The sequence below is a fragment of the Aotus nancymaae genome, unplaced genomic scaffold (assembly GCF_030222135.1).
Source record: "Aotus nancymaae isolate 86718 unplaced genomic scaffold, 86718_ANA_hifiasm-v0.15.2.pri h1tg000019l, whole genome shotgun sequence".
In the NCBI taxonomy this organism is placed as follows: domain Eukaryota; kingdom Metazoa; phylum Chordata; class Mammalia; order Primates; family Aotidae; genus Aotus; species Aotus nancymaae.
This window is the reverse complement of record NW_026988431.1, coordinates 22,119,051-22,123,915: the sequence shown is the minus strand read 5'-3', so window position 1 is coordinate 22,123,915 and position 4,865 is coordinate 22,119,051. Positions and strand designations below refer to the sequence as shown.

Genomic DNA, 4,865 nt, shown 5'->3' with positions numbered 1-4,865 from the left:
TCTAAGTGGACTGCTTCAGCACCAGAAACTCTATACATTCCTTTCGGTTAAAGATTTTGTTATAGAAAATTCTTTACTTGGAAGAAATGCCCCCCTAGGAGAAAAAGCTGATAGTAATTTAGTTGCTAGGAGACCCAATAAAATATTAGCATTTTCTTGACAGATAAGCAAAAAACAACAATGGCCTAAATTTTTAATAAGTACAGTCTTGAGAATTATCCCCAAGGAGCAGACCTGGATGTAGTTCCTCAGTGGGGGGCCACTGGCACCTGCAGGATGTGATAGAAAGAAGAGGGAGAAGAAAGGTGGGAGATTGCCAAAGGAAGTGTCTACCCCTTTACACTTGAATTGGTTCCAATCACACCTGCTCCCTTTAGGGGAAGCCTTTCCATTAAATGATTGTGATGACTTGGCAGGCAGACTGAATTTGGATGTAGGTAGCTTATCAAAAGGATATTTTTTGCCTAATAACTGTACCCTTTTCTGAACTGCAAAATATGTTCTCTGCTCCTTTCTTTTCCGGGGTCTCATAGGAAGGAAAGGGGGATTATCTTGCAGTCTACTATTGGTTCCTCCAACTGGTCCTTTAACTTCATCACGTCCTCTTGCTTTCTCAAGAACCTTATTTCATCTGTATTTATTCTCTGTCTTTGTCCCAATCTTGGGTTTTCTGCTCCAGTGTACCCAAGACTCCTCCAACTTGGGGGAAAAAAGAAAACTCACACATTCTGTTACCTCTGCTCTTAGCTCACTATAAAAAGGGTCTATATTTCTGCCTTGATTTCTTCACTGTTCTTCACTCAAAGCAATGTGATTTCTGTACAACTCATTGTATTAGTATTCTACAAGAACACTTTCAATCAGTTGTGAAAAGCAATAGTCTTTTTTTAGTTCTTGTCTTCGTGGACCTCTTTTTAGTACTTAGTATTACTGGCCAGAATACACGGCACCATTTCTCATTTTGACTTTCTTAACACTTGCTGATTCTTAAAAATGTCCCCTTTACTGGTTGCATTTCCTCTTCCAACCCCCTAAATGTTGACTTACCCAAAGGTTTAGCTCTTACTTTTCTGTAATAGTATTTAGTCAAGATTTTTACCATCCCACAAGACATTTTCGATTACTTCTATATACATAAGCTCTATTGATCCAAACCATTTTCCTGAATCCATTTCTGCAAAAATCTCTGGCTACCTGCTAGTCGTTTCCATTTGGAAGCTTTTATATCTTCTCATTTTTAGAAGTGTTACAGCTCCTTTAGAATTTATCTAGCAGGCTTTCCGGTTTTTGCCGGAAAGCACCCCCCCCCCCCAAAAAAAGAAAATTTGCAAACAAAGGGCTTATCCACATTAACAAACTAGTGTTTCTCTCTCAAATATCCTCATTTCCTTCCCCATCCCCTAGTCACTGGGGTTACAAACTTTGGAGTCCTTTTATTTTTACTCACAAAATCTTACTGGACCTTCATGAAGATGTTTGCAGTACATTCTTTTAATTCACTTCCCTATTACCATCCTATCTCCAGGCTCCAGTATTCAGATCTGGATTATAGTCCTATCCCCACCGCTCACCTCCAATTTGCAATGACTTATAATCTTTGGGTGACACATCATCTTGAATGTGACCTCTTTTTTAGCTTCTTTGAAATGCTTTCCTCCTGTTCTCTTCTCCTACTCTTCCTTTGACACCTACCTCAAATTTTGACACCTACTTGTTTGTTTCAGTTGCCAGTAAATTTCGTCTTTTCTGAATTTCTGAAACATTTTTAATCACAAACATATCTTTATTGAAGTATATTTATGTCAATGTCCTCCTGTCTTGCTGAACAGACCTTAAACTCTTTGGAAGTCAGGGACTAGTTACTCTCTTTTATCCCCAAAATCCCAAATATCTAAATGACAGTTTGTTGTTGTTAGTGCTAAGAGTCTTCAATTGTTTCATTTCTACAACAAAAATGAAGCAGTATTTCATAGTATTAATAGTTAATAGTGGAAGTGTCAGCCTTGGTTTACACTTCAACTTTGCCAAGTATTAGTTCTGTGACCTTGGCCACGTTGTTTGAACTTGCTAAGCTGTACCTGAAAAAATTTAGATAATAATAGTACCTGCTTCAAATGATTATAAGAATGAAAAATATAATATATATGTAATATATACACATCAAGTGTTTGACATACTGCCTGACACATAGTAAGGAGACAGGAAATGTTAGATATTACATAGTAGGTACTCAATACATACCTGATGAACGATTGAGTTAATACCATACTGCTGGATTAGAAAATTACACACTTTTGTAATTTTACCATGTTCTTCAGGTCCTATTTCTGTATTTGTTTATCAAAACTTGAAAGACTAAGGTGAATTAAATGTGTATTACTGAATTGTTTTTTACCAGGCTTTGGCTGGGGAAAGTTAGTAATATTTATTAAATGACTGTTGAGTTTACAATGCTGTAAGAAGCTGATAGTGCTTTTTGGTATAGATTAGACTGACTTCATATTTCAGTAGAAAGGGCAGATTAGAAAAATTTCAATCTTGACTTTACAATAATTAGCTCTCTGATTTAAAGTATGTTGGTTTACCTCTGCTAGTTTTTTTTTTAGCCTTTTCTAATGTGGTAAGAATTAAGTAAAAATTAATATATTAAATATTACATTCTGTAAACAAAAATTCTACATGATAAATACCCTTACTTGAATATTTTACCTTTAAAATAATTTTTGTATAATTTTAATTAGTCTTAAGTTATTTTTACTAATTTATTTATTTATTGGAAAATATTGTTTCTTCTGTTTCCTAAAATGCTGGGCTTTCAATTACTTGGAGGGTTTTTTTCCGAATAGTGAAATATGAATGTATTAATTACTATGTGTCAGGAGCTATGCAAGGCATACACAAATACATTTGCAAATAGCAACGTAATAGTGTTTAGTAAATTATCACTAAAGTGCTAAGTGAACACAGAAAAAAGAAAAAAGGAGTAATTAATTCTTCCCTTTGATGGTGATGGCAAAATTATGAATGAAGATTGGACTTTTTAAATTCTCTTTCCTGAGCCTTGGAGGTAAAGTAGAAGTTTGCCAGTACACATGTGGGTGGGTATTCTCGGCAGCATTAGCAACATGAGCAAAGGCAGACCGGTTTGAGAGTGCTGTTGTATTTATAAAATCATGGATACCCTGTTATGGTTATAACATTGATGTGTGTATGTGTGTCAGAAGCAGTGGTGTGCTAGTGTCAGCTCACTCGTGAGAACCAACTGTGCACATCTCTTCCTGTCTGCATTCACTGCTCTCTTATGGGTAGTTTGAAATTGGCCATTGTGGAAGTATATATACCCCTACCATTGGCAAAGACAACAAATCTGGGTGGTGGTGGTGGCGGTGGTAGCTGGTTTGTTTCCCACCCCCTTGAGAAAGCTGATCACTAAACATGCATGAGCACACCTCTTGTATGAAGTAACAGTTTGACAAGTTTAGTCTGAAAGGGTAAATAAGGTGAGATTTTGAATGGCTTGGTAAGATAAGCTAAGGAGTTTGAATGTTAAATAAGTTTCATTTATGACTTACACTGATATGTGACATTTTGTGGGCAAAATCTCCAGAGAAAAGTGAAATTTTGCAAAGTGGTAACACAAATATATCTAAACAGAAACCTGATTTTGAGGGCAAATAATTATAAACTGTATGAGTAGATTAGCATTGGCAATGCTCAGGGTAAGAAGTAAAAACATTTGGAAAATACTTGGTGGTCTTGTCAGCCAAAATAAAATGTTCTCTGCAGTTGTAAGAATTCTAAGAATCATTTCTACTATGTAAACATTTGTTGGTAATGCTAACATTGCCTCTTGACAAGACTTCACCTTTCAGGAAATAACAAGTAAATACTAAACTTATCCAATTATTTATTTAAAACCTTTTCTCTTTGTGTTTCTTTTAGAGAAAAAAAAAAAAAAATGACCAGTGAAGACTTTAATGTGTAATAAGGAAGTAGACTAAAGGGTAGAAGTGGCAAATTAGGTGACTTCCTTTAAATAGATGGTCAATCACAATTATGTGGGGCTTTGCTGTTTTTGAAATGAAATAGTCAATGAGAACAAGCTAATTACTCAACTAATCTTAACTGTGTTTCAACAATATGACACAACCTGAAAGGAGAAATCCAAAGAAGTAATCAGGAGAATCCTAAACATCCTGTGAAAGAAAATTTCAAGTCTGTACATGTCTACATTGATTTTTGTTAATAGATAATATCTTCTAAAGCCTGGGTTAAACAGTTTGTCAGTAAGGACAACAGCACTAATTAAGTGCTTATTATATGCCAGAATTTTTCTAGGAGCTTTACCTGGGTTCTCTTGTTTGATATTCTCAACAACTCTCTACTGTAGGTTATTTTTATTATCTCTATTTTGCAGAAGAAGTTGAGGCACAATGTCAAAAAAAAAAAAGTAGTATGGGACATAGCTGAGATTCACATCCAGGTGGTCTACAGCAGCAGCTGCCCTCCTGACTACCACCGTATGATACAGTGGTTTAAAATGTGGACCTGGGAGCAGCAGCAGCTTCTGCAGCACTACCTGAGAACTTGTTAGAAAAGTGGATTTCTAGGCCCCTCTCCAGGACTGCTGAATCAGATAATATGGGATAGGGCCCACAATCTGGGCTTGAATAAGCCTGCCAGGTGATTCTGATACATGCTAAAGTTTGAGAACTGCTAACCTGTATGACACAGTCTCCATAGTCAGGTCTAAGTATATCGAATATTCTAATGAAAATGATCTTATAATATTGAACGACACGTGAATGCATGTTGCAACAAATAGAGCGAGCAGGAAAGCATTTGTGTGTACTGGAAAAGGAAGG

General features: G+C 36.0%; 1 non-coding gene across 1 annotated transcript; it reads left to right on the top strand.

The window, feature by feature from the left end:
- The first annotated feature begins 1,241 nt into the window (after nt 1-1,241).
- LOC135275954 (U7 small nuclear RNA) lies at nt 1,242-1,303 on the top strand. The gene has a single exon (XR_010343537.1). It is a non-coding gene; the product is annotated as a U7 small nuclear RNA (small nuclear RNA).
- Nucleotides 1,304-4,865: the final 3,562 nt, after the last annotated feature.